Here is a 20,892-nt window from a genome sequence, read left to right on the forward strand (position 1 = left end):
CTACAACGTGCACTTGCTTAGCCCCCATGGTGCTTCGGAACGATGAGCTGAGAGCAGCAGGCGATTTCCTCTCGAGATTGCACGCTGTATTCAACCGAACAACGCGACGCGACTATCGACACATCCGAGCAGCAGCAGCAGCACGTGCGCGAAGTCTTCTGGAAAACACGGTGCCGCCGAAAGAATCGCCAGCGAGACGCTCTGAGATTCCAGAATCCAAACGAACCGATCGGCGCCAGCAGTCACAACAAGTGTGAGGTAGCACTCGAGAGCGCTGTCTGACTGATTGGAGACTTGCGACACGTTCAAGTGAGTGCTGACTGACTGCGTGGATGTTGTGTTCCTCCAGAGGGCTCCCTGCTGCTCGTGGTTTGCAACTGCAGACGTCACAGCACACCAACAGGCAGACTTCTCTGAAGAAGAAGAAGGTGTATTTTGGAGAAAGAGAACACTTGGGGCTGTTACCAGACGAAAAAAGAGGGCTTCTCCTTCATCCTCGTGAGCTGCAGCCCTGCGGTCAGGTTCCGCAAAGTGCTGCTTTCAGATACACGCCAAGCAGGCCGAGATGCAAAGAGCAACCGCCACTCGTCTGAAGCAGCACCCGCGAGCCCTGTCTGACCGGTAGGGCCTTTCCTAAGTGCTGACCTGCTCGGATGCGTTGCTGTTCAACTTGTGCAACTGTGGAAGTGGCACACCCCGTGCAGGCCAGATTTCATGAAGAGGAAACGAAGAGAAGTCCACAGGCAGTTTTCCGACAGGAATGGAAGACTCCTTCGTCCGGACGTTGACATAGTAAGTTGTCATCGAGCAGTTTAGAGCGCCGCTTCGCGGGAAAACTTTGCTTGAAAGGAGTCATAGAGTCATAGAGATGTACGTCACGGAAAGAGACCCTTCGGTCGGACCTTTCCGACCAGATATCCCATCCCAATCTAGTCGTACCTGCCGGCACGCGGGCCATATCCCTCCAAACCCTTCCTATTCATATAGCCACCCAGATGCCTTTTAAATATTGCAATTGCACTCGCCTCCGCCACTTCCTCTGGCAGCTCATTCCATACACGTACCACCCTCTGTGTGAAAAAGGTGCCCCTTAGTTCTCTTTCATATCTTTTCCCTCTCACCCTAAACCTCTGCCCTCTAGTGCTGGTCTCCCGCACCCCAGGGAAAAGACTTTCTCTCTTTATCCGATCTATACGCCTCATGATTTTATATCAACCATACAAATATCTCAGCAAGGGGCCCAGCAATCACTTCCTTAGCTTCCCCCAGACCTGATCAGGTCCTGGGCATTGATCCACTTGTACGCGCTTCAAGGCATCCAGCATTCCTCCTCTGCAATGTGGACAATTTTCAAGATGTCACCATCCATTTCCCTGTATTCTGTACTTCTCCCTACATTCTATCCTTTTCCACAGTAAACACTGATGCAAAATACTCGTTTAGTATCGGCCCAGCCTCTCCTGCGGCTCGGCACAAAGGCCGCTGTGCTGATCCTCGAGGGGCCCTATTCTCTCCCTAGTCACCCTTTTGTCCTTATAATGTATTTGCAAAAACCCTTTGGATTTTCCTTAACTCTATCTGCCAAAGCTATCTCAGGTCCCCTTTTTACCCTCCTGATTTCCCTACTGTCTTTACACTCTTGTACGGATTCACTCGATCTATCCTGTCTATACCTGACAAGTGCTTCCTTCTTTTCCTTAAGCAAACCCTCATTTTCTTAGGCTCTTTGGTAAACGGAAGCACCTCCCTTCTTGCCTGCATGGAGTGCTGAGCAAAGGATCTTAGTGCGCTGTGACGTGGCTCTCCAGTAGCGGAGCCATCGAGACAAAGAAGTGAAAGGCTTTGCCGAATGTTGCCTGCCAAGCGCAAGACATACCGGGCTTTGCCGAGCTCCTGACGCCACGGCTCTGCGGTACCGCGAGTGGGCCGTGTCTCTGCACGGGCCAGAGCCCAGCATGTAACGGGCGACGTGCGTGATTGTGGATTGAAAGCCGATATCCTGGCCTCACTGGAGCTGCAGCTTTCTGACGAGGGTTGCTCTGTGGCTCGCGGCACCTTGAAAACCGGCCTATTTGGGCACGCGGTATGAGCCTCGGCTGTCGGCTGGCCTTCTTAGCGCAGTAGGCAGCGCGTCAGTCTCATAATCTGAAGGTCCTGAGTTCAATCCTCAGAGAAGGCAAGACTGTGGCCTTTGTCACCGGACGTGTTTTCTTTCTCTCCGCGGGCAATAATATTTGCTTTGGACGGCTTCACGCCTGATTTGAACTGACCACACCAGAGCAAACGCGTTGCTGGAAGGTTTAACATCTGGGCGACACGTGCTCAACTTTTTTTTCTGCACAGCATTTTAGGAACTCACCATCGTGCTATCTGTGCAGCAGCAAAGACTGGAGCCACACGCAGGGTTCACGCGAGGGTCACACTGCTTGCGTCTCAAGCGTGTCCCCAGGACAAGCACTGTGGAGAATGTGGGCATCGATCCCACTACCTCTCGCATGCTAAGCGAGCGTTCTACCATTTGAGCTAATTCCCCTACAACGTGCACTTGCTTAGCCCCCATGGTGCTTCGGAACGATGAGCTGAGAGCAGCAGGCGATTTCCTCTCGAGATTGCACGCTGTATTCAACCGAACAACGCGACGCGACTATCGACACATCCGAGCAGCAGCAGCAGCACGTGCGCGAAGTCTTCTGGAAAACACAGTGCCGCCGAAAGAATCGCCAGCGAGACGCTCTGAGATTCCAGAATCCAAACGAACCGATCGGCGCCAGCAGTCACAACAAGTGTGAGGTAGCACTCGAGAGCGCTGTCTGACTGATTGGAGACTTGCGACACGTTCAAGTGAGTGCTGACTGACTGCGTGGATGTTGTGTTCCTCCAGAGGGCTCCCTGCTGCTCGTGGTTTGCAACTGCAGACGTCACAGCACACCAACAGGCAGACTTCTCTGAAGAAGAAGAAGGTGTATTTTGGAGAAAGAGAACACTTGGGGCTGTTACCAGACGAAAAAAGAGGGCTTCTCCTTCATCCTCGTGAGCTGCAGCCCTGCGGTCAGGTTCCGCAAAGTGCTGCTTTCAGATACACGCCAAGCAGGCCGAGATGCAAAGAGCAACCGCCACTCGTCTGAAGCAGCACCCGCGAGCCCTGTCTGACCGGTAGGGCCTTTCCTAAGTGCTGACCTGCTCGGATGCGTTGCTGTTCAACTTGTGCAACTGTGGAAGTGGCACACCCCGTGCAGGCCAGATTTCATGAAGAGGAAACGAAGAGAAGTCCACAGGCAGTTTTCCGACAGGAATGGAAGACTCCTTCGTCCGGACGTTGACATAGTAAGTTGTCATCGAGCAGTTTAGAGCGCCGCTTCGCGGGAAAACTTTGCTTGAAAGGAGTCATAGAGTCATAGAGATGTACGTCACGGAAAGAGACCCTTCGGTCGGACCTTTCCGACCAGATATCCCATCCCAATCTAGTCGTACCTGCCGGCACGCGGGCCATATCCCTCCAAACCCTTCCTATTCATATAGCCACCCAGATGCCTTTTAAATATTGCAATTGCACTCGCCTCCGCCACTTCCTCTGGCAGCTCATTCCATACACGTACCACCCTCTGTGTGAAAAAGGTGCCCCTTAGTTCTCTTTCATATCTTTTCCCTCTCACCCTAAACCTCTGCCCTCTAGTGCTGGTCTCCCGCACCCCAGGGAAAAGACTTTCTCTCTTTATCCGATCTATACGCCTCATGATTTTATATCAACCATACAAATATCTCAGCAAGGGGCCCAGCAATCACTTCCTTAGCTTCCCCCAGACCTGATCAGGTCCTGGGCATTGATCCACTTGTACGCGCTTCAAGGCATCCAGCATTCCTCCTCTGCAATGTGGACAATTTTCAAGATGTCACCATCCATTTCCCTGTATTCTGTACTTCTCCCTACATTCTATCCTTTTCCACAGTAAACACTGATGCAAAATACTCGTTTAGTATCGGCCCAGCCTCTCCTGCGGCTCGGCACAAAGGCCGCTGTGCTGATCCTCGAGGGGCCCTATTCTCTCCCTAGTCACCCTTTTGTCCTTATAATGTATTTGCAAAAACCCTTTGGATTTTCCTTAACTCTATCTGCCAAAGCTATCTCAGGTCCCCTTTTTACCCTCCTGATTTCCCTACTGTCTTTACACTCTTGTACGGATTCACTCGATCTATCCTGTCTATACCTGACAAGTGCTTCCTTCTTTTCCTTAAGCAAACCCTCATTTTCTTAGGCTCTTTGGTAAACGGAAGCACCTCCCTTCTTGCCTGCATGGAGTGCTGAGCAAAGGATCTTAGTGCGCTGTGACGTGGCTCTCCAGTAGCGGAGCCATCGAGACAAAGAAGTGAAAGGCTTTGCCGAATGTTGCCTGCCAAGCGCAAGACATACCGGGCTTTGCCGAGCTCCTGACGCCACGGCTCTGCGGTACCGCGAGTGGGCCGTGTCTCTGCACGGGCCAGAGCCCAGCATGTAACGGGCGACGTGCGTGATTGTGGATTGAAAGCCGATATCCTGGCCTCACTGGAGCTGCAGCTTTCTGACGAGGGTTGCTCTGTGGCTCGCGGCACCTTGAAAACCGGCCTATTTGGGCACGCGGTATGAGCCTCGGCTGTCGGCTGGCCTTCTTAGCGCAGTAGGCAGCGCGTCAGTCTCATAATCTGAAGGTCCTGAGTTCAATCCTCAGAGAAGGCAAGACTGTGGCCTTTGTCACCGGACGTGTTTTCTTTCTCTCCGCGGGCAATAATATTTGCTTTGGACGGCTTCACGCCTGATTTGAACTGACCACACCAGAGCAAACGCGTTGCTGGAAGGTTTAACATCTGGGCGACACGTGCTCAACTTTTTTTTCTGCACAGCATTTTGGGAACTCACCATCGTGCTATCTGTGCAGCAGCAAAGACTGGAGCCACACGCAGGGTTCACGCGAGGGTCACACTGCTTGCGTCTCAAGCGTGTCCCCAGGACAAGCACTGTGGAGAATGTGGGCATCGATCCCACTACCTCTCGCATGCTAAGCGAGCGTTCTACCATTTGAGCTAATTCCCCTACAACGTGCACTTGCTTAGCCCCCATGGTGCTTCGGAACGATGAGCTGAGAGCAGCAGGCGATTTCCTCTCGAGATTGCACGCTGTATTCAACCGAACAACGCGACGCGACTATCGACACATCCGAGCAGCAGCAGCAGCACGTGCGCGAAGTCTTCTGGAAAACACAGTGCCGCCGAAAGAATCGCCAGCGAGACGCTCTGAGATTCCAGAATCCAAACGAACCGATCGGCGCCAGCAGTCACAACAAGTGTGAGGTAGCACTCGAGAGCGCTGTCTGACTGATTGGAGACTTGCGACACGTTCAAGTGAGTGCTGACTGACTGCGTGGATGTTGTGTTCCTCCAGAGGGCTCCCTGCTGCTCGTGGTTTGCAACTGCAGACGTCACAGCACACCAACAGGCAGACTTCTCTGAAGAAGAAGAAGGTGTATTTTGGAGAAAGAGAACACTTGGGGCTGTTACCAGACGAAAAAAGAGGGCTTCTCCTTCATCCTCGTGAGCTGCAGCCCTGCGGTCAGGTTCCGCAAAGTGCTGCTTTCAGATACACGCCAAGCAGGCCGAGATGCAAAGAGCAACCGCCACTCGTCTGAAGCAGCACCCGCGAGCCCTGTCTGACCGGTAGGGCCTTTCCTAAGTGCTGACCTGCTCGGATGCGTTGCTGTTCAACTTGTGCAACTGTGGAAGTGGCACACCCCGTGCAGGCCAGATTTCATGAAGAGGAAACGAAGAGAAGTCCACAGGCAGTTTTCCGACAGGAATGGAAGACTCCTTCGTCCGGACGTTGACATAGTAAGTTGTCATCGAGCAGTTTAGAGCGCCGCTTCGCGGGAAAACTTTGCTTGAAAGGAGTCATAGAGTCATAGAGATGTACGTCACGGAAAGAGACCCTTCGGTCGGACCTTTCCGACCAGATATCCCATCCCAATCTAGTCGTACCTGCCGGCACGCGGGCCATATCCCTCCAAACCCTTCCTATTCATATAGCCACCCAGATGCCTTTTAAATATTGCAATTGCACTCGCCTCCGCCACTTCCTCTGGCAGCTCATTCCATACACGTACCACCCTCTGTGTGAAAAAGGTGCCCCTTAGTTCTCTTTCATATCTTTTCCCTCTCACCCTAAACCTCTGCCCTCTAGTGCTGGTCTCCCGCACCCCAGGGAAAAGACTTTCTCTCTTTATCCGATCTATACGCCTCATGATTTTATATCAACCATACAAATATCTCAGCAAGGGGCCCAGCAATCACTTCCTTAGCTTCCCCCAGACCTGATCAGGTCCTGGGCATTGATCCACTTGTACGCGCTTCAAGGCATCCAGCATTCCTCCTCTGCAATGTGGACAATTTTCAAGATGTCACCATCCATTTCCCTATATTCTATACTTCTCCCTACATTCTATCCTTTTCCACAGTAAACACTGATGCAAAATACTCGTTTAGTATCGGCCCAGCCTCTCCTGCGGCTCGGCACAAAGGCCGCTGTGCTGATCCTCGAGGGGCCCTATTCTCTCCCTAGTCACCCTTTTGTCCTTATAATGTATTTGCAAAAACCCTTTGGATTTTCCTTAACTCTATCTGCCAAAGCTATCTCAGGTCCCCTTTTTACCCTCCTGATTTCCCTACTGTCTTTACACTCTTGTACGGATTCACTCGATCTATCCTGTCTATACCTGACAAGTGCTTCCTTCTTTTCCTTAAGCAAACCCTCATTTTCTTAGGCTCTTTGGTAAACGGAAGCACCTCCCTTCTTGCCTGCATGGAGTGCTGAGCAAAGGATCTTAGTGCGCTGTGACGTGGCTCTCCAGTAGCGGAGCCATCGAGACAAAGAAGTGAAAGGCTTTGCCGAATGTTGCCTGCCAAGCGCAAGACATACCGGGCTTTGCCGAGCTCCTGACGCCACGGCTCTGCGGTACCGCGAGTGGGCCGTGTCTCTGCACGGGCCAGAGCCCAGCATGTAACGGGCGACGTGCGTGATTGTGGATTGAAAGCCGATATCCTGGCCTCACTGGAGCTGCAGCTTTCTGACGAGGGTTGCTCTGTGGCTCGCGGCACCTTGAAAACCGGCCTATTTGGGCACGCGGTATGAGCCTCGGCTGTCGGCTGGCCTTCTTAGCGCAGTAGGCAGCGCGTCAGTCTCATAATCTGAAGGTCCTGAGTTCAATCCTCAGAGAAGGCAAGACTGTGGCCTTTGTCACCGGACGTGTTTTCTTTCTCTCCGCGGGCAATAATATTTGCTTTGGACGGCTTCACGCCTGATTTGAACTGACCACACCAGAGCAAACGCGTTGCTGGAAGGTTTAACATCTGGGCGACACGTGCTCAACTTTTTTTTCTGCACAGCATTTTGGGAACTCACCATCGTGCTATCTGTGCAGCAGCAAAGACTGGAGCCACACGCAGGGTTCACGCGAGGGTCACACTGCTTGCGTCTCAAGCGTGTCCCCAGGAAAAGCACTGTGGAGAATGTGGGCATCGATCCCACTACCTCTCGCATGCTAAGCGAGCGTTCTACCATTTGAGCTAATTCCCCTACAACGTGCACTTGCTTAGCCCCCATGGTGCTTCGGAACGATGAGCTGAGAGCAGCAGGCGATTTCCTCTCGAGATTGCACGCTGTATTCAACCGAACAACGCGACGCGACTATCGACACATCCGAGCAGCAGCAGCAGCACGTGCGCGAAGTCTTCTGGAAAACACAGTGCCGCCGAAAGAATCGCCAGCGAGACGCTCTGAGATTCCAGAATCCAAACGAACCGATCGGCGCCAGCAGTCACAACAAGTGTGAGGTAGCACTCGAGAGCGCTGTCTGACTGATTGGAGACTTGCGACACGTTCAAGTGAGTGCTGACTGACTGCGTGGATGTTGTGTTCCTCCAGAGGGCTCCCTGCTGCTCGTGGTTTGCAACTGCAGACGTCACAGCACACCAACAGGCAGACTTCTCTGAAGAAGAAGAAGGTGTATTTTGGAGAAAGAGAACACTTGGGGCTGTTACCAGACGAAAAAAGAGGGCTTCTCCTTCATCCTCGTGAGCTGCAGCCCTGCGGTCAGGTTCCGCAAAGTGCTGCTTTCAGATACACGCCAAGCAGGCCGAGATGCAAAGAGCAACCGCCACTCGTCTGAAGCAGCACCCGCGAGCCCTGTCTGACCGGTAGGGCCTTTCCTAAGTGCTGACCTGCTCGGATGCGTTGCTGTTCAACTTGTGCAACTGTGGAAGTGGCACACCCCGTGCAGGCCAGATTTCATGAAGAGGAAACGAAGAGAAGTCCACAGGCAGTTTTCCGACAGGAATGGAAGACTCCTTCGTCCGGACGTTGACATAGTAAGTTGTCATCGAGCAGTTTAGAGCGCCGCTTCGCGGGAAAACTTTGCTTGAAAGGAGTCATAGAGTCATAGAGATGTACGTCACGGAAAGAGACCCTTCGGTCGGACCTTTCCGACCAGATATCCCATCCCAATCTAGTCGTACCTGCCGGCACGCGGGCCATATCCCTCCAAACCCTTCCTATTCATATAGCCACCCAGATGCCTTTTAAATATTGCAATTGCACTCGCCTCCGCCACTTCCTCTGGCAGCTCATTCCATACACGTACCACCCTCTGTGTGAAAAAGGTGCCCCTTAGTTCTCTTTCATATCTTTTCCCTCTCACCCTAAACCTCTGCCCTCTAGTGCTGGTCTCCCGCACCCCAGGGAAAAGACTTTCTCTCTTTATCCGATCTATACGCCTCATGATTTTATATCAACCATACAAATATCTCAGCAAGGGGCCCAGCAATCACTTCCTTAGCTTCCCCCAGACCTGATCAGGTCCTGGGCATTGATCCACTTGTACGCGCTTCAAGGCATCCAGCATTCCTCCTCTGCAATGTGGACAATTTTCAAGATGTCACCATCCATTTCCCTATATTCTATACTTCTCCCTACATTCTATCCTTTTCCACAGTAAACACTGATGCAAAATACTCGTTTAGTATCGGCCCAGCCTCTCCTGCGGCTCGGCACAAAGGCCGCTGTGCTGATCCTCGAGGGGCCCTATTCTCTCCCTAGTCACCCTTTTGTCCTTATAATGTATTTGCAAAAACCCTTTGGATTTTCCTTAACTCTATCTGCCAAAGCTATCTCAGGTCCCCTTTTTACCCTCCTGATTTCCCTACTGTCTTTACACTCTTGTACGGATTCACTCGATCTATCCTGTCTATACCTGACAAGTGCTTCCTTCTTTTCCTTAAGCAAACCCTCATTTTCTTAGGCTCTTTGGTAAACGGAAGCACCTCCCTTCTTGCCTGCATGGAGTGCTGAGCAAAGGATCTTAGTGCGCTGTGACGTGGCTCTCCAGTAGCGGAGCCATCGAGACAAAGAAGTGAAAGGCTTTGCCGAATGTTGCCTGCCAAGCGCAAGACATACCGGGCTTTGCCGAGCTCCTGACGCCACGGCTCTGCGGTACCGCGAGTGGGCCGTGTCTCTGCACGGGCCAGAGCCCAGCATGTAACGGGCGACGTGCGTGATTGTGGATTGAAAGCCGATATCCTGGCCTCACTGGAGCTGCAGCTTTCTGACGAGGGTTGCTCTGTGGCTCGCGGCACCTTGAAAACCGGCCTATTTGGGCACGCGGTATGAGCCTCGGCTGTCGGCTGGCCTTCTTAGCGCAGTAGGCAGCGCGTCAGTCTCATAATCTGAAGGTCCTGAGTTCAATCCTCAGAGAAGGCAAGACTGTGGCCTTTGTCACCGGACGTGTTTTCTTTCTCTCCGCGGGCAATAATATTTGCTTTGGACGGCTTCACGCCTGATTTGAACTGACCACACCAGAGCAAACGCGTTGCTGGAAGGTTTAACATCTGGGCGACACGTGCTCAACTTTTTTTTCTGCACAGCATTTTGGGAACTCACCATCGTGCTATCTGTGCAGCAGCAAAGACTGGAGCCACACGCAGGGTTCACGCGAGGGTCACACTGCTTGCGTCTCAAGCGTGTCCCCAGGAAAAGCACTGTGGAGAATGTGGGCATCGATCCCACTACCTCTCGCATGCTAAGCGAGCGTTCTACCATTTGAGCTAATTCCCCTACAACGTGCACTTGCTTAGCCCCCATGGTGCTTCGGAACGATGAGCTGAGAGCAGCAGGCGATTTCCTCTCGAGATTGCACGCTGTATTCAACCGAACAACGCGACGCGACTATCGACACATCCGAGCAGCAGCAGCAGCACGTGCGCGAAGTCTTCTGGAAAACACAGTGCCGCCGAAAGAATCGCCAGCGAGACGCTCTGAGATTCCAGAATCCAAACGAACCGATCGGCGCCAGCAGTCACAACAAGTGTGAGGTAGCACTCGAGAGCGCTGTCTGACTGATTGGAGACTTGCGACACGTTCAAGTGAGTGCTGACTGACTGCGTGGATGTTGTGTTCCTCCAGAGGGCTCCCTGCTGCTCGTGGTTTGCAACTGCAGACGTCACAGCACACCAACAGGCAGACTTCTCTGAAGAAGAAGAAGGTGTATTTTGGAGAAAGAGAACACTTGGGGCTGTTACCAGACGAAAAAAGAGGGCTTCTCCTTCATCCTCGTGAGCTGCAGCCCTGCGGTCAGGTTCCGCAAAGTGCTGCTTTCAGATACACGCCAAGCAGGCCGAGATGCAAAGAGCAACCGCCACTCGTCTGAAGCAGCACCCGCGAGCCCTGTCTGACCGGTAGGGCCTTTCCTAAGTGCTGACCTGCTCGGATGCGTTGCTGTTCAACTTGTGCAACTGTGGAAGTGGCACACCCCGTGCAGGCCAGATTTCATGAAGAGGAAACGAAGAGAAGTCCACAGGCAGTTTTCCGACAGGAATGGAAGACTCCTTCGTCCGGACGTTGACATAGTAAGTTGTCATCGAGCAGTTTAGAGCGCCGCTTCGCGGGAAAACTTTGCTTGAAAGGAGTCATAGAGTCATAGAGATGTACGTCACGGAAAGAGACCCTTCGGTCGGACCTTTCCGACCAGATATCCCATCCCAATCTAGTCGTACCTGCCGGCACGCGGGCCATATCCCTCCAAACCCTTCCTATTCATATAGCCACCCAGATGCCTTTTAAATATTGCAATTGCACTCGCCTCCGCCACTTCCTCTGGCAGCTCATTCCATACACGTACCACCCTCTGTGTGAAAAAGGTGCCCCTTAGTTCTCTTTCATATCTTTTCCCTCTCACCCTAAACCTCTGCCCTCTAGTGCTGGTCTCCCGCACCCCAGGGAAAAGACTTTCTCTCTTTATCCGATCTATACGCCTCATGATTTTATATCAACCATACAAATATCTCAGCAAGGGGCCCAGCAATCACTTCCTTAGCTTCCCCCAGACCTGATCAGGTCCTGGGCATTGATCCACTTGTACGCGCTTCAAGGCATCCAGCATTCCTCCTCTGCAATGTGGACAATTTTCAAGATGTCACCATCCATTTCCCTATATTCTATACTTCTCCCTACATTCTATCCTTTTCCACAGTAAACACTGATGCAAAATACTCGTTTAGTATCGGCCCAGCCTCTCCTGCGGCTCGGCACAAAGGCCGCTGTGCTGATCCTCGAGGGGCCCTATTCTCTCCCTAGTCACCCTTTTGTCCTTATAATGTATTTGCAAAAACCCTTTGGATTTTCCTTAACTCTATCTGCCAAAGCTATCTCAGGTCCCCTTTTTACCCTCCTGATTTCCCTACTGTCTTTACACTCTTGTACGGATTCACTCGATCTATCCTGTCTATACCTGACAAGTGCTTCCTTCTTTTCCTTAAGCAAACCCTCATTTTCTTAGGCTCTTTGGTAAACGGAAGCACCTCCCTTCTTGCCTGCATGGAGTGCTGAGCAAAGGATCTTAGTGCGCTGTGACGTGGCTCTCCAGTAGCGGAGCCATCGAGACAAAGAAGTGAAAGGCTGTGCCGAATGTTGCCTGCCAAGCGCAAGACATACCGGGCTTTGCCGAGCTCCTGACGCCACGGCTCTGCGGTACCGCGAGTGGGCCGTGTCTCTGCACGGGCCAGAGCCCAGCATGTAACGGGCGACGTGCGTGATTGTGGATTGAAAGCCGATATCCTGGCCTCACTGGAGCTGCAGCTTTCTGACGAGGGTTGCTCTGTGGCTCGCGGCACCTTGAAAACCGGCCTATTTGGGCACGCGGTATGAGCCTCGGCTGTCGGCTGGCCTTCTTAGCGCAGTAGGCAGCGCGTCAGTCTCATAATCTGAAGGTCCTGAGTTCAATCCTCAGAGAAGGCAAGACTGTGGCCTTTGTCACCGGACGTGTTTTCTTTCTCTCCGCGGGCAATAATATTTGCTTTGGACGGCTTCACGCCTGATTTGAACTGACCACACCAGAGCAAACGCGTTGCTGGAAGGTTTAACATCTGGGCGACACGTGCTCAACTTTTTTTTCTGCACAGCATTTTGTGAACTCACCATCGTGCTATCTGTGCAGCAGCAAAGACTGGAGCCACACGCAGGGTTCACGCGAGGGTCACACTGCTTGCGTCTCAAGCGTGTCCCCAGGAAAAGCACTGTGGAGAATGTGGGCATCGATCCCACTACCTCTCGCATGCTAAGCGAGCGTTCTACCATTTGAGCTAATTCCCCTACAACGTGCACTTGCTTAGCCCCCATGGTGCTTCGGAACGATGAGCTGAGAGCAGCAGGCGATTTCCTCTCGAGATTGCACGCTGTATTCAACCGAACAACGCGACGCGACTATCGACACATCCGAGCAGCAGCAGCAGCACGTGCGCGAAGTCTTCTGGAAAACACAGTGCCGCCGAAAGAATCGCCAGCGAGACGCTCTGAGATTCCAGAATCCAAACGAACCGATCGGCGCCAGCAGTCACAACAAGTGTGAGGTAGCACTCGAGAGCGCTGTCTGACTGATTGGAGACTTGCGACACGTTCAAGTGAGTGCTGACTGACTGCGTGGATGTTGTGTTCCTCCAGAGGGCTCCCTGCTGCTCGTGGTTTGCAACTGCAGACGTCACAGCACACCAACAGGCAGACTTCTCTGAAGAAGAAGAAGGTGTATTTTGGAGAAAGAGAACACTTGGGGCTGTTACCAGACGAAAAAAGAGGGCTTCTCCTTCATCCTCGTGAGCTGCAGCCCTGCGGTCAGGTTCCGCAAAGTGCTGCTTTCAGATACACGCCAAGCAGGCCGAGATGCAAAGAGCAACCGCCACTCGTCTGAAGCAGCACCCGCGAGCCCTGTCTGACCGGTAGGGCCTTTCCTAAGTGCTGACCTGCTCGGATGCGGTGCTGTTCAACTTGTGCAACTGTGGAAGTGGCACACCCCGTGCAGGCCAGATTTCATGAAGAGGAAACGAAGAGAAGTCCACAGGCAGTTTTCCGACAGGAATGGAAGACTCCTTCGTCCGGACGTTGACATAGTAAGTTGTCATCGAGCAGTTTAGAGCGCCGCTTCGCGGGAAAACTTTGCTTGAAAGGAGTCATAGAGTCATAGAGATGTACGTCACGGAAAGAGACCCTTCGGTCGGACCTTTCCGACCAGATATCCCATCCCAATCTAGTCGTACCTGCCGGCACGCGGGCCATATCCCTCCAAACCCTTCCTATTCATATAGCCACCCAGATGCCTTTTAAATATTGCAATTGCACTCGCCTCCGCCACTTCCTCTGGCAGCTCATTCCATACACGTACCACCCTCTGTGTGAAAAAGGTGCCCCTTAGTTCTCTTTCATATCTTTTCCCTCTCACCCTAAACCTCTGCCCTCTAGTGCTGGTCTCCCGCACCCCAGGGAAAAGACTTTCTCTCTTTATCCGATCTATACGCCTCATGATTTTATATCAACCATACAAATATCTCAGCAAGGGGCCCAGCAATCACTTCCTTAGCTTCCCCCAGACCTGATCAGGTCCTGGGCATTGATCCACTTGTACGCGCTTCAAGGCATCCAGCATTCCTCCTCTGCAATGTGGACAATTTTCAAGATGTCACCATCCATTTCCCTATATTCTATACTTCTCCCTACATTCTATCCTTTTCCACAGTAAACACTGATGCAAAATACTCGTTTAGTATCGGCCCAGCCTCTCCTGCGGCTCGGCACAAAGGCCGCTGTGCTGATCCTCGAGGGGCCCTATTCTCTCCCTAGTCACCCTTTTGTCCTTATAATGTATTTGCAAAAACCCTTTGGATTTTCCTTAACTCTATCTGCCAAAGCTATCTCAGGTCCCCTTTTTACCCTCCTGATTTCCCTACTGTCTTTACACTCTTGTACGGATTCACTCGATCTATCCTGTCTATACCTGACAAGTGCTTCCTTCTTTTCCTTAAGCAAACCCTCATTTTCTTAGGCTCTTTGGTAAACGGAAGCACCTCCCTTCTTGCCTGCATGGAGTGCTGAGCAAAGGATCTTAGTGCGCTGTGACGTGGCTCTCCAGTAGCGGAGCCATCGAGACAAAGAAGTGAAAGGCTGTGCCGAATGTTGCCTGCCAAGCGCAAGACATACCGGGCTTTGCCGAGCTCCTGACGCCACGGCTCTGCGGTACCGCGAGTGGGCCGTGTCTCTGCACGGGCCAGAGCCCAGCATGTAACGGGCGACGTGCGTGATTGTGGATTGAAAGCCGATATCCTGGCCTCACTGGAGCTGCAGCTTTCTGACGAGGGTTGCTCTGTGGCTCGCGGCACCTTGAAAACCGGCCTATTTGGGCACGCGGTATGAGCCTCGGCTGTCGGCTGGCCTTCTTAGCGCAGTAGGCAGCGCGTCAGTCTCATAATCTGAAGGTCCTGAGTTCAATCCTCAGAGAAGGCAAGACTGTGGCCTTTGTCACCGGACGTGTTTTCTTTCTCTCCGCGGGCAATAATATTTGCTTTGGACGGCTTCACGCCTGATTTGAACTGACCACACCAGAGCAAACGCGTTGCTGGAAGGTTTAACATCTGGGCGACACGTGCTCAACTTTTTTTTCTGCACAGCATTTTGTGAACTCACCATCGTGCTATCTGTGCAGCAGCAAAGACTGGAGCCACACGCAGGGTTCACGCGAGGGTCACACTGCTTGCGTCTCAAGCGTGTCCCCAGGAAAAGCACTGTGGAGAATGTGGGCATCGATCCCACTACCTCTCGCATGCTAAGCGAGCGTTCTACCATTTGAGCTAATTCCCCTACAACGTGCACTTGCTTAGCCCCCATGGTGCTTCGGAACGATGAGCTGAGAGCAGCAGGCGATTTCCTCTCGAGATTGCACGCTGTATTCAACCGAACAACGCGACGCGACTATCGACACATCCGAGCAGCAGCAGCAGCACGTGCGCGAAGTCTTCTGGAAAACACAGTGCCGCCGAAAGAATCGCCAGCGAGACGCTCTGAGATTCCAGAATCCAAACGAACCGATCGGCGCCAGCAGTCACAACAAGTGTGAGGTAGCACTCGAGAGCGCTGTCTGACTGATTGGAGACTTGCGACACGTTCAAGTGAGTGCTGACTGACTGCGTGGATGTTGTGTTCCTCCAGAGGGCTCCCTGCTGCTCGTGGTTTGCAACTGCAGACGTCACAGCACACCAACAGGCAGACTTCTCTGAAGAAGAAGAAGGTGTATTTTGGAGAAAGAGAACACTTGGGGCTGTTACCAGACGAAAAAAGAGGGCTTCTCCTTCATCCTCGTGAGCTGCAGCCCTGCGGTCAGGTTCCGCAAAGTGCTGCTTTCAGATACACGCCAAGCAGGCCGAGATGCAAAGAGCAACCGCCACTCGTCTGAAGCAGCACCCGCGAGCCCTGTCTGACCGGTAGGGCCTTTCCTAAGTGCTGACCTGCTCGGATGCGGTGCTGTTCAACTTGTGCAACTGTGGAAGTGGCACACCCCGTGCAGGCCAGATTTCATGAAGAGGAAACGAAGAGAAGTCCACAGGCAGTTTTCCGACAGGAATGGAAGACTCCTTCGTCCGGACGTTGACATAGTAAGTTGTCATCGAGCAGTTTAGAGCGCCGCTTCGCGGGAAAACTTTGCTTGAAAGGAGTCATAGAGTCATAGAGATGTACGTCACGGAAAGAGACCCTTCGGTCGGACCTTTCCGACCAGATATCCCATCCCAATCTAGTCGTACCTGCCGGCACGCGGGCCATATCCCTCCAAACCCTTCCTATTCATATAGCCACCCAGATGCCTTTTAAATATTGCAATTGCACTCGCCTCCGCCACTTCCTCTGGCAGCTCATTCCATACACGTACCACCCTCTGTGTGAAAAAGGTGCCCCTTAGTTCTCTTTCATATCTTTTCCCTCTCACCCTAAACCTCTGCCCTCTAGTGCTGGTCTCCCGCACCCCAGGGAAAAGACTTTCTCTCTTTATCCGATCTATACGCCTCATGATTTTATATCAACCATACAAATATCTCAGCAAGGGGCCCAGCAATCACTTCCTTAGCTTCCCCCAGACCTGATCAGGTCCTGGGCATTGATCCACTTGTACGCGCTTCAAGGCATCCAGCATTCCTCCTCTGCAATGTGGACAATTTTCAAGATGTCACCATCCATTTCCCTATATTCTATACTTCTCCCTACATTCTATCCTTTTCCACAGTAAACACTGATGCAAAATACTCGTTTAGTATCGGCCCAGCCTCTCCTGCGGCTCGGCACAAAGGCCGCTGTGCTGATCCTCGAGGGGCCCTATTCTCTCCCTAGTCACCCTTTTGTCCTTATAATGTATTTGCAAAAACCCTTTGGATTTTCCTTAACTCTATCTGCCAAAGCTATCTCAGGTCCCCTTTTTACCCTCCTGATTTCCCTACTGTCTTTACACTCTTGTACGGATTCACTCGATCTATCCTGTCTATACCTGACAAGTGCTTCCTTCTTTTCCTTAAGCAAACCCTCATTTTCTTAGGCTCTTTGGTAAACGGAAGCACCTCCCTTCTTGCCTGCATGGAGTGCTGAGCAAAGGATCTTAGTGCGCTGTGACGTGGCTCTCCAGTAGCGGAGCCATCGAGACAAAGAAGTGAAAGGCTGTGCCGAATGTTGCCTGCCAAGCGCAAGACATACCGGGCTTTGCCGAGCTCCTGACGCCACGGCTCTGCGGTACCGCGAGTGGGCCGTGTCTCTGCACGGGCCAGAGCCCAGCATGTAACGGGCGACGTGCGTGATTGTGGATTGAAAGCCGATATCCTGGCCTCACTGGAGCTGCAGCTTTCTGACGAGGGTTGCTCTGTGGCTCGCGGCACCTTGAAAACCGGCCTATTTGGGCACGCGGTATGAGCCTCGGCTGTCGGCTGGCCTTCTTAGCGCAGTAGGCAGCGCGTCAGTCTCATAATCTGAAGGTCCTGAGTTCAATCCTCAGAGAAGGCAAGACTGTGGCCTTTGTCACCGGACGTGTTTTCTTTCTCTCCGCGGGCAATAATATTTGCTTTGGACGGCTTCACGCCTGATTTGAACTGACCACACCAGAGCAAACGCGTTGCTGGAAGGTTTAACATCTGGGCGACACGTGCTCAACTTTTTTTTCTGCACAGCATTTTGTGAACTCACCATCGTGCTATCTGTGCAGCAGCAAAGACTGGAGCCACACGCAGGGTTCACGCGAGGGTCACACTGCTTGCGTCTCAAGCGTGTCCCCAGGAAAAGCACTGTGGAGAATGTGGGCATCGATCCCACTACCTCTCGCATGCTAAGCGAGCGTTCTACCATTTGAGCTAATTCCCCTACAACGTGCACTTGCTTAGCCCCCATGGTGCTTCGGAACGATGAGCTGAGAGCAGCAGGCGATTTCCTCTCGAGATTGCACGCTGTATTCAACCGAACAACGCGACGCGACTATCGACACATCCGAGCAGCAGCAGCAGCACGTGCGCGAAGTCTTCTGGAAAACACAGTGCCGCCGAAAGAATCGCCAGCGAGACGCTCTGAGATTCCAGAATCCAAACGAACCGATCGGCGCCAGCAGTCACAACAAGTGTGAGGTAGCACTCGAGAGCGCTGTCTGACTGATTGGAGACTTGCGACACGTTCAAGTGAGTGCTGACTGACTGCGTGGATGTTGTGTTCCTCCAGAGGGCTCCCTGCTGCTCGTGGTTTGCAACTGCAGACGTCACAGCACACCAACAGGCAGACTTCTCTGAAGAAGAAGAAGGTGTATTTTGGAGAAAGAGAACACTTGGGGCTGTTACCAGACGAAAAAAGAGGGCTTCTCCTTCATCCTCGTGAGCTGCAGCCCTGCGGTCAGGTTCCGCAAAGTGCTGCTTTCAGATACACGCCAAGCAGGCCGAGATGCAAAGAGCAACCGCCACTCGTCTGAAGCAGCACCCGCGAGCCCTGTCTGACCGGTAGGGCCTTTCCTAAGTGCTGACCTGCTCGGATGCGGTGCTGTTCAACTTGTGCAACTGTGGAAGTGGCACACCCCGTGCAGGCCAGATTTCATGAAGAGGAAACGAAGAGAAGTCCACAGGCAGTTTTCCGACAGGAATGGAAGACTCCTTCGTCCGGACGTTGACATAGTAAGTTGTCATCGAGCAGTTTAGAGCGCCGCTTCGCGGGAAAACTTTGCTTGAAAGGAGTCATAGAGTCATAGAGATGTACGTCACGGAAAGAGACCCTTCGGTCGGACCTTTCCGACCAGATATCCCATCCCAATCTAGTCGTACCTGCCGGCACGCGGGCCATATCCCTCCAAACCCTTCCTATTCATATAGCCACCCAGATGCCTTTTAAATATTGCAATTGCACTCGCCTCCGCCACTTCCTCTGGCAGCTCATTCCATACACGTACCACCCTCTGTGTGAAAAAGGTGCCCCTTAGTTCTCTTTCATATCTTTTCCCTCTCACCCTAAACCTCTGCCCTCTAGTGCTGGTCTCCCGCACCCCAGGGAAAAGACTTTCTCTCTTTATCCGATCTATACGCCTCATGATTTTATATCAACCATACAAATATCTCAGCAAGGGGCCCAGCAATCACTTCCTTAGCTTCCCCCAGACCTGATCAGGTCCTGGGCATTGATCCACTTGTACGCGCTTCAAGGCATCCAGCATTCCTCCTCTGCAATGTGGACAATTTTCAAGATGTCACCATCCATTTCCCTATATTCTATACTTCTCCCTACATTCTATCCTTTTCCACAGTAAACACTGATGCAAAATACTCGTTTAGTATCGGCCCAGCCTCTCCTGCGGCTCGGCACAAAGGCCGCTGTGCTGATCCTCGAGGGGCCCTATTCTCTCCCTAGTCACCCTTTTGTCCTTATAATGTATTTGCAAAAACCCTTTGGATTTTCCTTAACTCTATCTGCCAAAGCTATCTCAGGTCCCCTTTTTACCCTCCTGATTTCCCTACTGTCTTTACACTCTTGTACGGATTCACTCGATCTATCCTGTCTATACCTGACAAGTGCTTCCTTCTTTTCCTTAAGCAAACCCTCATTTTCTTAGGCTCTTTGGTAAACGGAAGCACCTCCCTTCTTGCCTGCATGGAGTGCTGAGCAAAGGATCTTAGTGCGCTGTGACGTGGCTCTCCAGTAGCGGAGCCATCGAGACAAAGAAGTGAAAGGCTGTGCCGAATGTTGCCTGCCAAGCGCAAGACATACCGGGCTTTGCCGAGCTCCTGACGCCACGGCTCTGCGGTACCGCGAGTGGGCCGTGTCTCTGCACGGGCCAGAGCCCAGCATGTAACGGGCGACGTGCGTGATTGTGGATTGAAAGCCGATATCCTGGCCTCACTGGAGCTGCAGCTTTCTGACGAGGGTTGCTCTGTGGCTCGCGGCACCTTGAAAACCGGCCTATTTGGGCACGCGGTATGAGCCTCGGCTGTCGGCTGGCCTTCTTAGCGCAGTAGGCAGCGCGTCAGTCTCATAATCTGAAGGTCCTGAGTTCAATCCTCAGAGAAGGCAAGACTGTGGCCTTTGTCACCGGACGTGTTTTCTTTCTCTCCGCGGGCAATAATATTTGCTTTGGACGGCTTCACGCCTGATTTGAACTGACCACACCAGAGCAAACGCGTTGCTGGAAGGTTTAACATCTGGGCGACACGTGCTCAACTTTTTTTTCTGCACAGCATTTTGGGAACTCACCATCGTGCTATCTGTGCAGCAGCAAAGACTGGAGCCACACGCAGGGTTCACGCGAGGGTCACACTGCTTGCGTCTCAAGCGTGTCCCCAGGAAAAGCACTGTGGAGAATGTGGGCATCGATCCCACTACCTCTCGCATGCTAAGCGAGCGCTCTACCATTTGAGCTAATTCCCCTACAACGTGCACTTGCTTAGCCCCCATGGTGCTTCGGAACGATGAGCTGAGAGCAGCAGGCGATTTCCTCTCGAGATTGCACGCTGTATTCAACCGAACAACGCGACGCGACTATCGACACATCCGAGCAGCAGCAGCAGCACGTGCGCGAAGTCTTCTGGAAAACACAGTGCCGCCGAAAGAATCGCCAGCGAGACGCTCTGAGATTCCAGAATCCAAACGAACCGATCGGCGCCAGCAGTCACAACAAGTGTGAGGTAGCACTCGAGAGCGCTGTCTGACTGATTGGAGACTTGCGACACGTTCAAGTGAGTGCTGACTGACTGCGTGGATCAGAAATTGGATCAGACTGCTCTACACCAACATTGTCAGTGCAGTCTCAATCAATGGGTGGGAATCAGATAGCTTCCCTGTAAGATCTGGAGTCAGGCAGGGATGCCCCCTCTCACCCGCCTTGTTTGTGTGTTGCATAGAGCCATTTGCCGAATCCATCAGGAAGGATGCGAGCCTGAGAGGGGTGACTATTCCTGGCAGCGGGGGCCTGCAGGTTAAGGCCTCCCTGTACATGGATGACGTCGCTGTTTTCTGCTCGGATCCGCTGTCCGTGCACAGACTCGTGTGCATCTGCGACCAGT

At 52.5% G+C, this 20,892-nt stretch overlaps 9 non-coding genes across 9 annotated transcripts; 8 read left to right on the forward strand and 1 right to left on the reverse strand.

The window, feature by feature from the left end:
* Nucleotides 1-2,106: 2,106 nt before the first annotated feature.
* Nucleotides 2,107-2,179, forward strand: trnam-cau (transfer RNA methionine (anticodon CAU)). The gene has a single exon. It is a non-coding gene; the product is annotated as a tRNA-Met (tRNA).
* Nucleotides 2,180-4,638: 2,459 nt separating this feature from the next.
* trnam-cau (transfer RNA methionine (anticodon CAU)) lies at nucleotides 4,639-4,711 on the forward strand. Its single transcript has one exon. It is a non-coding gene; the product is annotated as a tRNA-Met (tRNA).
* Nucleotides 4,712-7,170: 2,459 nt separating this feature from the next.
* trnam-cau (transfer RNA methionine (anticodon CAU)) lies at nucleotides 7,171-7,243 on the forward strand. Its single transcript has one exon. It is a non-coding gene; the product is annotated as a tRNA-Met (tRNA).
* Nucleotides 7,244-9,702: 2,459 nt separating this feature from the next.
* Nucleotides 9,703-9,775, forward strand: trnam-cau (transfer RNA methionine (anticodon CAU)). The gene has a single exon. It is a non-coding gene; the product is annotated as a tRNA-Met (tRNA).
* Nucleotides 9,776-12,234: 2,459 nt separating this feature from the next.
* Nucleotides 12,235-12,307, forward strand: trnam-cau (transfer RNA methionine (anticodon CAU)). The gene has a single exon. It is a non-coding gene; the product is annotated as a tRNA-Met (tRNA).
* Nucleotides 12,308-14,766: 2,459 nt separating this feature from the next.
* On the forward strand, nucleotides 14,767-14,839 carry trnam-cau (transfer RNA methionine (anticodon CAU)). Its single transcript has one exon. It is a non-coding gene; the product is annotated as a tRNA-Met (tRNA).
* A 2,459-nt stretch (nucleotides 14,840-17,298) lies between these two features.
* On the forward strand, nucleotides 17,299-17,371 carry trnam-cau (transfer RNA methionine (anticodon CAU)). The gene has a single exon. It is a non-coding gene; the product is annotated as a tRNA-Met (tRNA).
* Nucleotides 17,372-19,830: 2,459 nt separating this feature from the next.
* trnam-cau (transfer RNA methionine (anticodon CAU)) lies at nucleotides 19,831-19,903 on the forward strand. The gene has a single exon. It is a non-coding gene; the product is annotated as a tRNA-Met (tRNA).
* Nucleotides 19,904-20,184: 281 nt separating this feature from the next.
* trnaa-agc (transfer RNA alanine (anticodon AGC)) lies at nucleotides 20,185-20,257 on the reverse strand. The gene has a single exon. It is a non-coding gene; the product is annotated as a tRNA-Ala (tRNA).
* Nucleotides 20,258-20,892: the final 635 nt, after the last annotated feature.

The sequence above is a fragment of the Chiloscyllium punctatum genome, chromosome 5 (assembly GCF_047496795.1).
Source record: "Chiloscyllium punctatum isolate Juve2018m chromosome 5, sChiPun1.3, whole genome shotgun sequence".
Lineage (NCBI taxonomy): Eukaryota > Metazoa > Chordata > Chondrichthyes > Orectolobiformes > Hemiscylliidae > Chiloscyllium > Chiloscyllium punctatum.